General features: G+C 31.6%; 1 protein-coding gene across 2 annotated transcripts in view; it reads left to right on the forward strand.

Moving 5' to 3' along the window:
• The first annotated feature begins 7,021 nt into the window (after positions 1-7,021).
• The window catches only part of LOC118185692 (transient receptor potential-gamma protein-like), a 438,602-nt gene continuing 432,444 nt past the window's right edge, over positions 7,022-13,179 (forward strand). For both annotated transcript variants that reach the window (XM_085808683.1, XM_035355739.2), the window contains exon 1: positions 7,022-7,432. The gene's annotated coding sequence lies outside the window, so the exon portion shown is untranslated. The remainder of the gene's footprint in view (positions 7,433-13,179) is intronic.

A 13,179-nucleotide genomic window follows, 5' to 3' on the forward strand; every position in this document is an offset into this window, starting at 1 on the left:
CAAATTTCTTTCTTTTAAATTTTCTAGTTTCTAACGAAGTTATGATTGTAAAAGGTTGGCCTCGCGTTATATTCTAGAGCTAAAAGTTTTCAACAAGGTCGTTTTAGACCTCAGTTTCAAACTAATTAACTCTGGCGGGAAGTATGTAAGGATCTTAAGTTTTACTAACGTTTATTTTATTTTAAATCTTTACTATCACTTCTTATTTTCTACTTCCGGCCAGAATTATAAGCGTTTAGGATTTTATGCAAAGTTTGTCTGGCGAACGCCAAGTATTTAAGTGTGGCCTTTTTGCCAAGCAGAAGAGAGAGGAAGCAGTGAGTTCGAAGCAGGCCGCTTACCTTAGAAGTTACGCAGTTGCTATTTGCCTTCCAGGCCAGAGGTTTTAATCCTCTTAATAAATTAAACGTATTGTAGTGTTCACAGTCTCTGTGCTACATACGCTTCCTGTTATTATAAGGCCAATCTTCCACGTGTGTTATTCTAAAGTTAAATTAGAGTTTAGTTTTATTTTTTATACCTTTTACGTTAGACCCCGAGTGGAGGGTCATTGTATTCCGAAGTACGGAAGTCATTGTATATAAAGAAAAATAAAGGGTTTTGTATACCCTTCGTCTGTATCCTGTCTACTTACTACAATTAGTGAACATAGCTTTAGTAAGCTCTCTGTTCCTAGTCAGGTCATTGTATGTTTCCGAAGAAGGTTAGAAGAAACATTGGACCTGATAAAGTAAATGATTCAAACTCGAATTTCTTTCGCTTTCTTCACAAACATGGGCTACCATAATGGCTTCATTTTTCGCCCCCCTTTTTGGGACTAAATTTCCGTTTCTCATCCAGGAGGACCAAAATATGTTCATCATACATGCGCACTCTTCCTTCACTTAGCCAAACCGGACACTCCTATCCCCAAACTAAAATTACCCCTAGAGAAGGTGAGATGGCAACCACTGACCTTTCTGTCACGTAGAACCTGTCCTAAAGGTCAATTACACAAAAGAAATTTGTTTTCGAACTTTTCATGGGACAAAACAACCCTGCAAGGAATGATTTAGTAAAATTCGTCTTTTTTCTGGAATCCTTTTCACAAGGAACAGAAATCTTGAATAAATTTAAATAAGGGAAAATAAATAATATTCCTAGAAGCATTTGTTTTTCCCCCGAAATTAAAGCATTTTCAAAACCGAATACTGTATTAATAACACAATACATTAATAATTTAAAGAATTAAGTAAAAAATTAAGATTTTCCTAAATAAAAAATAATTAACTTGATTTCAAATACTATCAACACAACACTTATTTCCTACCTTCATCAAGATAGTAGCAGAAGGAGATTCATTTAAACATGTCACAGTATTTTAACTCGAAAATGTAAATAATATAATGGTACAGGAATAATCACAGCTGCAAATCATCTTCCTATCATTTGAAAAAATAAGTATTTATGGATTCATATGATTTCGCTCATGTGTATATCAAACTATCATATGCTATATCTAACTAAGTTGGTATTTAAGGCGAATATAAACAAATACGATTACAAGCAGTAAATTAAATTAAGAGCGACTATGACGAAAGTTGCATCAAAATGTTTTGCAACAAAACTGTAGAAATGAAACAGATAGGGTAGAATGCAACATATAATTATGAATGTGGTAAGATATTAAAATAGGAATGAATATATATATATATAAAACTAGGGCAAAGGAAAGCTTTGGATAATGTATTCTTTTAATGAATGTAATATTTCAGCTTGCGATCATTTTAAAAGAAAGAAAATATGGAATTAATAAATTGAATCTATCATAAAAGTGAAATACAATATGAAGTCGTAAAAGAACTTTCCCAACAAAACGCGAGTTCAAGAGGGTGGAAAATGAGAATCCACTGAAACTTTTGCAGAATAAGTCAGGGGTCAAGGTAACATGCACTCACGATATATGAAATAAGTAGCAGACAGTTAACATATCGTGTCACGAAAATTTCCAGTACATATACCGAGATTTCACAATGACACGAAATTATATTTGTCGGAAAATCACATGAGGCAATAGAAAGTAGGTAGAGAAAAGAAAATCGCAGAGGAAACGATCTTTAAACAACAGGGAACGAGTGATTCAATATCCAGCTAACATTAAACTTGTACTCTTTGCGAATGCGACGATAATACCGTAGTTGAGGTTTTAGCCCAGAAAGTTATTATTCTATCGAATCACTTTTATTGTTCATTTTACTTTTCAAATAAGTAGTCTCTGGCGTGAGAAACGACCTAAAACAGTTACTATAAAAAAGAAAATATCTGTGGAATTCGGTATAAAGTGTTCAAATATTGTCATGTATTTTTTGCATTCGCTACATTATTCTTAGTATTATGTGATAATATTTAGGAAAAACATCTTTTTACTTGTGCTGCCATACTGCACAAAAGCAATACGGACAAAAAAGGGAGGTGTGAGACTAACAGCCCCACTGATATTAATAAGTACATAAATAACTAAGTGACTAAAACTTTTAATTTGTAAAAGAATGCATAATATGGACGAGCAAAACTTTGTGAGGCACCTACCTTGAAACACTACTCGGCAAATTAAGGTTGATACTCCTCATCATTACATATACGTAATAATGTCATTTGCTTTAGTGATGAACTCCATTAAGCTATGTAAAGTAGTACAATATTTGGGAGTTGTAAAAATAGTTTATAGTTATTAGAAGAGGTTTCACTGAAGAACTTTTTTCTAAATGTTAGTGTACATTCCCAAATAAAATAATTAATATCTACCTCATTTAGTTTTCCTCATTTACATCCGACATTCACTTTGAAGAAACGATTTATATATTGCTAAAAATGTCTTTTAATCGTTGCCTCGATCGAGGACAGTCATATTATTTTATAATTATCTGAGTAAGATGCTCTTTAATTTAATTGCTTGGAAATTATCAGAATATTGTAAATTTAAAAATAAGAACGGGATATTCATTTTTAGTCTGAGTTTAGGAAACTTAGTCATGTTTTTCAATTAAATGAAGCAACTTCATTGCTCTATAAACTAAAGAATTTTGTTGAATATACATGATCTGAAAATGTTTCCGGGAAATTCAAGTAAAGTGATTGTAAATATAAACGTTTTTTTGAAATATGCGTTAAAACTAAATGTAATTTTGTGCATGCTTGTAAAATGGAAATAAGCGTCTATGTATGAGAGCGTTAAAGTCAAGCTAATAGTAGCATTTAAGTTAAAAGTAAAAACTAGCTTGAGAATGCATGAAATTTAAATTTCGGCCCTCCAAACCAATATTAAATTAATTCTTTCACCAGAATTAGCTTTTCAAGGCTTAGAATTGAATGTAGGGTGTATTTTTGAGGTCTAGTATGTCAGAATTCTAACATGCATGCAGTTCGATTAGGCTGTAGTGTTCAGCACGCTTCACATGAACACACGTTCTCATTTCAGTACACCTCGCTAGAGAGCAGGGAGAGAGATTTTAAAGTTGGAAAGAATGTGGTGAATAAAAGTTCCCTATGTGATTTAAGTGAAAATAAATCTATTTTTGGAAAACATAGTGAAAGTTGAGTGAATACGTTACATGCATTAGATTTGTTCTAAACTACTTTCCCTCGAGAGGACTGGGATGAGACAAGATGACAAAGCACTGTATATGTAATGCAAGTCGTACGATATTTTGTCTGTGAAAACTAATTTAAGAAATTTTAAGAATTAACATTTTATGAAGTTTGACTCAGTGTTAGGGTTAGAATTAAATTATCTTTATCAAGATCATTAAAGACCTTTTATTGACGATAACTAAATTCTTTTGATGTAAGATATAGGGTTTATATTATTTTTATTAATAGTTATTTTAATTTGTTACCTTTTTTCGTAATTCCTTGTTTTCCTTGTGTTTACACGCCAGGATATAAATGGGTTAGGGTTAACGAGAGTGTATTTAAGCTAAAGTAACGAAAAGGTTAGTCAGAGCGTGTTTTTGCTATTGAGCGCGCACGTTGTTATTTCTACTAACTGTTTAAATTTTGAATCTCGGCTTCGCATTCCTGCCGCCCGCTTAGTTAGAATCATGCCGGTGTAGGTTTCTGAGTCAACCTGCTAGCAGCAGCTAGCAAATCAAAGCAGACTATTCATTTCTGTTGCCTGAAATAAATACATATTTTCATTTCTTGGTTTTAGGTAATTTATACATAATTAATGCTTCTAAGTATATGAAACAAGAATTGTCTTATAATTCTAAGTTTCTATCAGTACGTATCGGACATGTATTAAATAATTCATGAAAAAAAGGTTGCTTTTATTATGAACTACACAGTGTTAGTTTTTAGCTACGTAGTATGCAAAATTCGAGCATTTTGAAGGCCATTCGAGTTAACACAAATTAATCATCTTAAGCTGCATAAATCTAAGTCATTTAGTATATAGACGTCACAAAGATGAATATGAGAATTCAAAAAGTCAACAGAATTTCTCATAAATGGGGTTGCAGAACAAAACTCCATGAAGCCGAATAATTCTAAATATGATGAAATACGCTGCCAATATGTTTTGAAAGATTTCCTTAAAAATGAGAGCAGATCTTCTTGTTTCTATATTTTGCAGTTACAGCAAAGTTTTTCTCTTTCTCCCATTTTTTAAAATGTCATCACAACCTTCGTTCAAAGCTAAACAGCGATTTTCTTCGAAAGCATTCCATTGAAGAAAGGAACAGTTGAAATTGTTGATAGCTTATACATACACACATACGTGTATATACATATATATATATATATATACAAAAGTGTTTTATTTTTAGAATTTATATGTATCGCAAAAGGGTTTTATTTTTAGAACTGATATGCCGTATTTGCAACGTTTTGGGATTTCTTTGATATTATTTATTGAGGAAATTCAAAATCTTAGAGCATATTTAAGTATGAAACTTCTTATAAATTTGATGTCAGACAAAGAAGGAAAGTTCACTTCTGTGTTACAACGTTAACGTCTTTGAATGTTATTCTAATTACAAAGTAAAAACTGCTTCTTATGCACTATGTATTGGAAAACTTAGCAGAAATCCTCTTCAAAAGATTCCTTGGTTGTTTTATTTCAGTATTTGAAGATGATGAATATAGCTATATCTTTCGACCTTGCGGATATAGATTTTAGTGGTTTATTATGACTAAAATGCCGTGTTACATAACTTCGTTGTATCCAGAAGTTCGTCGGACACCTTGAGCAATTCGTCAAACTGATGTTGTTATTTTGCGGAATATCATGAAAATTTTTCAGGCTTTGATAATACAAAAGTAATTACTTTTCTAATGAGATTTTTTTAAACTTAAATCACATTATTATGCCTGTGAGAGTTTTACGTATATACTTCAAGAATTTTTTCCAGAATTTTATTCCTAACACCATGTAACTTAAAAGCTTCTAATTTCCTTTCACCTTAAAGTTTTGATACATACAATATAGGATTCACCTCAACCCAGGGCCCACCAGCGGCTGGGCGGTAAAGTCGCTGAACACTGTTAGTTCGGTCCGAGGTTCGAATCCCGCGAACGGGCTGGCTGCATGGGGTTTTTCGTAGTTTTCCCAGGTGTAACGCATATACGAGCCAGTTTCTCTTAGGAAGTCCTCCACGAGGCAATCCCCCCTTAGGCAGATAGCCCTCGAGGCTTTGCCGTAATTAAATGACCTAACCTCAACCCAGATTTAGTTATTTTACAGCCCAATGACGGGGATTACATCTCTCTTTTCACAAATGCATCTTTGCGTCTTTCTAACACTTATTGTCATTCTGTCATTCACGTTGCATGTAAATTTAGATAATCACTTCTAGATTTATAATTATGACTACTTGGTCTGAGCCATCAAAACTTCGCGAAAAAGGGGCAAATTTTGAGATGTAGATTATAACAATGATCGAATAGCTGAAATGGCTAAATTTCATGTAATCTAATATACGGAACATGTGTAGTTACATATTACGCATTCATTCAAATAACGATAGCAAGTTAGTGTACGTGCATAAATTATAACGTATCTCTACCCTACATACTACCTATAAGCCTTTATTATATACGAGTATATTACATTTAATACCTATAAGCATATCTATGCTGCATAGAGAAAGGAAAGTTTTCATATTAATGACACATTCTGCGTAAATTTTTATGCGTTTTAAATAGAAAGTTTTACGATATTCGAATAAGATCCTAGATTTTGAAAAGGAAAACATCTAATTTTCAAGATTTTGAATTTTATTACAAAAGCAAATGAAAACTTGAAAAATTACTTGAAGATAAATATTATAGTTATCACTGCTAATATTGACTAAAATTACTTTACCCTTTTGCCCACTTACTAATGGGAAAACAAGTCGAGATTAATTAAGTTCTCGTTTGAAACTTAATCGAGCTAAAGGTTTCGATTTCAGAAAATCGGAAACACAATAAAAAACACTTTTTATCATTCCTCATTAGAAAGCTCAACTGACTCGTTTGCAAAATCAGTTTTATATTCTAACCATAAATGAGTTTAAAGATAAAATTAAGTGTTCCATTTTCTATAATGGAACAATTAATTATTTATCTATAAATTATTATTAACAATTAACAATTATTATCTATTAACAATTATTTATTTATGAATAACTGAAGTTATGAATTACCTCAAAATTTTAATTTAGTTATTTAATCCTAAGACTAGCCTTACATTTATCTTTTCTTCATGCTTACGGCTGAGTTAAATGAATTTACCTACATGACAATTTTGGAGGAATTTACTGAGAGAAAACAGCGAAAAAATTTTTAAAAATACTATCAGCGCTTTTGAAGATAAGAACCTTTGAAATGAATTCGCTATCTAAGTGCTTTTGATGCAAATTTCATCTTATTTTCCCCTCTACTTCTTTCGAACTCTTGGCGCTGCAAGTGATGTCGTGACTGACACTAATCCACGCACTGTTTCTTTCTGAGATCTACTCCGGTAACCGATAGATGGCTCTGGTATAGAGTAACGGTTGTAGAAGGCGAAAACCTGGTAAATTTGCTGCAGCGGAATACCAGAACCTTGGTGTTTCACATCTCTCTCTCGACTCTAGTGTTCCCATCTCTATAATCCGAATTCCAACTTCGATGAACACAAGTCGCTCATTAAGTGGCAAACAAGTGAGAAGAAAATAAATTGATGCATGGATTTAAGTGTATGCGAGTCGAAATTCCGTGCAGTGAAAACTAATATCATGCGAAATAACACTTTTTGGTAGACTCGCTTGTTTGATCATTTCAAAGTAAAAAAGAAAAAAAATGTATGCAACGGAAAAAAGGATTTTTTTAAGAAAAGCTGTAGCACTACGAAATCCATAATTAAAGCAATCAAGCGAATGCTTTTCGCGCACGCCTGAAGGCGGCAAAGAGCTTCGTATTCAAACGAACGGTGAGTTTTTTTCCCTTTCCTTTTCATTAAGTATATTGTGCGTTTATATTACAACTTTATTGCGCTATTGGTACATCTTACCAACCTTTTTTGTATAACAAAAAAGTATCTGTTGTACTACTCAGTGTAAAATGAACTGCTTCGCAATCTATTCATGCTTAAGAATATTAAGAAATAAATTCCTTAAGTTGAAAAACTCAGAAAATAAAGATTAAGCGACCATTTTCAATTTTACAGTTGTTATATCCTTAATGCAGAGAAGGAAAGCCAACAATATTCATTAAGCAATGGATTTTCAATGATAATGTATTCTTGAGCGTCTCCACTAAGAGCACGTTCACTGAAAAAACATATAAATATATATAACAGCTTCCTCTGCATAACAAGGTACTATCTGATATTCAATTATTCATATGAACATTACAATATGTATAGTTCTAGTTTTAACATATACATTAATAATAATCAAGGCATGGGTAGCTTAAGACTGTTAGTCCAATAACATGCATTTTTGCGAAATTAATAAATTTCTAAATCTCAGCACTAAGAGGGAAATGCAATATAAAATATATAATATTTATAATTGAACTTTTCTTTATGTTTCCTGTTTTGATTTTACATTATTTGAAACTTTGTAAGACTTTAAATTCATTCATTTTCTTATTGGGCTTTAGAGAAAACTATTTGAAGATATGCAATATTTGTGTACTGGAGTACGTGGAATAAAGTAAATAGAAACAAATGGCTTAAAAATTTTATTTAAAATCTCCATTTATGTTACATATCTCATCGCTATTATCTTGACGTCGTTTACGTTATTTATATTATAAAAGAACACTTCAGCGTAAGAATGTCTTTCTTAATCGTTTGCTTTCCATTTTATTGCAATAATTAAAAATATTAAGAAAAAATGCACAGTTAGAATAATAAAATGTTTCGAAACAACCTACGTAATTAGAGAAAGGCTATATTTCAGCTTTTATTGCAAATCGGGTACCTACAATATAGATGTGTAGTTTCATACTATGGAATACGCAGCAAAAAATGAGAGTTGCATTCTAAGCATAATAAGCAACTTTAAAGAATACGTTTTTCATATTTAAGAAAGATTTAAGAGCTGTAATTGCGCCTGATTACCACTATCACTACTGGATTAATATCCAAAATATAATCTTTACACGCAACTACATTTGTGCATTGCAATGTGAGAATAGTTTTTTGCATTATATTTATATATATGCAACAGACGAGAATATATTTTTGAATATATGCTAATAAGTTATTTGATGGTATATAGGAGGGAATTATATTCAACCTCTCTCTGATTATATATGTATATATATGATGTTAATAGAAAATCAGTTTTTAACGTAAAATATTACTGTGAATAGTCCTGAGTTAATACTCAGGACAATTCACAGTAATAATCGAAAATGCTGAGTCCACAGCATTTTCGATTTTTAAACTCAGTTTCTAATAAAATGTAATAGTAAAATATTGTTAACAGCTCTGATGTGATCTTTATTCTGAGTATAAATTATTAACTAAAATATTACTTTAAAAATGCGTGGAAAGACATCTACGTGTTGTCTACAACAACTGCAAACAAATACAGGATGAATGGAAATACCTACAAATGAAATAAAAGGGATAAACTTTTATTTTAAACTTTTGCGTTCTGGTAAGATAAATTAAAAGAAATCCTTTATTCTTTCACTTTACTGGAAAACTGATGTATAATGTAGCAGGGTAAGTAAATAGAGCAAGTAGCGTTTGATAGAACTTGTAATCATTCTGTCTTTCCTCGGACTAGACTGTAAAATTTAAAAACCTATGTCTCCAGAATTCCAAGGTAAAGTAAGATAATTGTGCTTATTATTCCACTCAATAACCTTTTTTCCCGTTTGACTGATATATTCCACTGAACCCAACATACAATGACACAGATTTCCATGCAAAGATTTGTACTTCTTAATTATAGCTATTTGAGGCTGCTCAGAGTACCTAGTAAGTATAATTAGTGAAGGATCATATTATCTATAATTATATTAATCGGTAAGTACTACTTTCGAATTTGATGAATATTTTCACTTAATAATCGCCTAAGCACTGGATCTTGACAATTTTGACTGGTAGGAAAGAGGCGTAAAAGTAAACCGTTTATAAATCGCTAGTTTTATAACAGGTAAGTACAGTTGCTAATGAATAACGAATTTTGTTTTATAAGGTGTTATATTTTGTTTAAAGAAGCTCTATTATCGACATTCGAGACCCATAACCTTTAACAGATAAGAAACCCTGCCCATAACCGGCCCGTACGGGTTATCCTGCCCGCAACCTTTAACAGATACGAACAACAATTGATAATTTTCTTTTTGTATTAAATAGTTATCGAAGTTTTCCTTTGCAGCATCTCATTTATTAGAATCAAAATGCTTGATAATATCTAAAACAAGGTTGTAAATCTGAAGTTTTCAAACTTTTAAGTAGCGATGCCAGAAAAACAGACTAGTGATCAATCAGTAAGCCTCAATCTTGGCTACTAAGTAAGTGAAGATAACTTCATTTATTAAATGTCTGTTCCGATCAAAATTACTGAATCTGTACCGTATAATAAAATTCAATTTTTAGTAATGCAACAGGAACGTACCAAATATTTTTATTACTAGGTAATTAAACAAGTTCAGGATACAACATTTTTCTGTTACATAGAGTAATCCATTAATCCATTAAATATACCATAATAATCCGAAGAAATGCAGATGCTTGCTTTTCTTCTTCAGGTCCAGCTTATGTAGCTTACATATTACAATAATGCTATAAACTTTGATTAAAAAAAGGGTTTTTGGAAGCAATTTGGAAGCTAGAGACATTTTCGTTATTGAAACAGAATCTGACAAACCTTTTCAAAGATAATTCACGAAGTTAGCTACTAAAATATTTAAATATGGCCCAGATATAACATATCCATCCAGTTAATACGAAATAGCAATTGAATTGGTTATAAAAACTATTAACAATCTTTGCAGTGTCGGTAAGCTTTAAATACTAGAACCACGGAAGCAGTCAAGTTGATTGTTGGTAAATATCTTATATTTCAGTATTTAAGTTTAATTTCAGAACTTCCGTTGAAATGTTTCGTTTTTGCAATATGTAAAATCTCATAACGAATAATGCTTTAGAATAGATTTTGCAAACATCTACACCCAGAGCGGTAGCTATCAGCTTGATCGCCCGCTCACTACAATTCCGAAAACTTGCAGAAAAATTGTTTTCATTACACATAATTTTTGTTGCAATGAAATTAAATAAAATGTTCGTAACTATATACTTTTTCAAAGTGGCAAAAATAAGTCGTATTTTTTATGATCTTTAACGAAGATATTTTCTGATGCGAAAGGAAATAGCCAAGTAGAAAAAAAGTTCATCGCATAATCTTTTCCAGTAGCAATGCGATTGACATTCATGAATCGCGAAAATATATGTAAACAAACTCCGCAATTCGATAGCCTTTTAAGCATAAAATTTTGATTAGTTATTGTTGTAAATTACAATATTTGCTAAATAATTCCAAAGCTATGATTTAAAATATTTGTTAAATAATTTCCCTAGTTTAGAAAAGATAAGCTTCACGCAAAATATGAAAGACTAATGATAAAGCTTGCAAAACTCTCTCAATACAGGAAGCTTTATCGTTACTGTTAATTTCTGCACTTATTGGAAAAGTACAGATTATTTTACGGGGGATGAAACAAAGTGAATCTTCACAAATTATTCTCCAAGAAAATCTATGATCTTCAGTAAAAGGTTTTGTAAATACAGTTCTAATAATGAGTGTAATAAGCAACGGTGACAGCATGCTGAACATGTATTAAAAGAAAATGAACAAAAATACCTGGATTATGAGAAACCTTACGTTCAAATGGGAAAACAGATGGGAAAAAGATTTACAGAAACAGACATATTTTACAAAGTGAAAGATGCAAAAGAATTATTCAGTAAAATCTCCTTCGAGACATCGGCTACTATAGGTAATTCATAATAAATTTAGTCTTGCTGCATAAATAAATGCATGGTCATTTACAAGAAGTTGCTTAGATTACTATCTTCCGGTAAAGCTTTACTCAGGTGCTCGTAAAAGAATTTGAAGAGAACATTGCTGAAAAAAAAGAGACTCGCTAAGTACATTTCTATGCAATAAGAGCGCATTTTCTGTCTATTTAGAAATGTACAGCAAATGCAAATACTTAATACTGTTAATGGTAGCATTAATATTTTATTACTTTATGTTATGAATCATTAGGCTTATTTATCGTAATGAGATAACGGCCGAATTCGCTGAAAGTGGCCATTTAAATGATTCTTAATTTAAACGCATTAAATTTTAATAAGAAATGTGTATGCGAGAACATGCTATAATGCATGTATACTTCAAAGCATGCTTGCTTTTTCTGAATCAGAGGAGGAAACGGATTTTTCTGTTAAGAGCTCTGCTGCGGTCCTTTTCTATATAATATTGTGAGCTTCCATATATTATTAAATAATATTAGTTCTAATGTTTTAACATAAAAGTTAAAATATTATTTATGCTGTCACAGTTAATAGGTCAGTTTACTTTTATCCTTATATATGCGACTCTATACAAGAGTTTATGTACTTTTTAATTGTTTATAAACTCAAAATAAAATTCATAGCAAAGCTTAATTATTATTTTTTTACATACGTACTTATTTTGCTTAACAAATAATAAAAAAGTTTTAAAATTACTTCTTAATAATAGAAGAAAAGTTTTATACTTTTATAATTATAGAAGAAAGCTAAAAGGATCGTATACTGCTTCATATATTAATTAAAAACAAAACGAGTCATCTAAGTAAGAACAGAAAGCATTCATAGAGGTACTTACGCATAAAGTGTAATCTCCCACACATTTAATCAGCCATTATAGAGGACTCTATGCAGCTTTATTCATTAAAATATAAAAAGAATACTTATTGAATGTTTATTGTATTTATTCTGTCAATTTCTACATTCTTTACGATTAAGGTGTGTTAGAACAAAGCTTTTGAACAACTATGTTGCGGTGAAAATTTAACATTAATCCTCAGATTGCAGCTTAAATTAAGAGGTATTGCAAATTATATTAAATGCTCTGGATAATTTTATGGTAATGTAATTCATAATGTTTACGAAAATGTTTTTAAACGCAGCTTGCAGAGACATTAGACTTATTTTTGAAGCAGGAAAGATGAGAATGTGCAACGCCTTCGCCGGGACTCGAATACGCGTGCCGAGTGTGCTGACCACGAAGGTATGCTAAGAAGGCGGGAGAAATACTTTATATACTCTCCCTTTTAAAGAGTGACTGGAGATTAGGGGACACAATCGCCAAATCCTGGTGGCGGAGAATCATCATCCACCACATTTTAGTTCGGGGCCACCGTAGAGACATTAGGATTTTTGAGGCTGAGAAACGGGAAAAATGAGCAATGCCTTCTCTGGGACTTGAACCACAGACCTCTCGAATACACGCCGAGTCTGCTGGCCATTACATGCTTACATACGAAGGCATGCTAAGAAGGAGGGAGAAATACCTTATAAGCGTTCACTTCTAAAACATAAGGTAATTTTATACTCTTTATTTCATTTGGCAGTTTCCATAAGATTTAATTTAATTTTATTTGTTTTCTAATTATTTTTATTTTGTAAGGAACTACAGAAAAAGCCGTTCCTCTTAGCTCTTTTTG

The sequence above is a fragment of the Stegodyphus dumicola genome, chromosome X1, assembly GCF_044657685.1.
Source record: "Stegodyphus dumicola isolate Sdum_Otavi_A_Nest chromosome X1, ASM4465768v1".
Classification (NCBI taxonomy): domain Eukaryota; kingdom Metazoa; phylum Arthropoda; class Arachnida; order Araneae; family Eresidae; genus Stegodyphus; species Stegodyphus dumicola.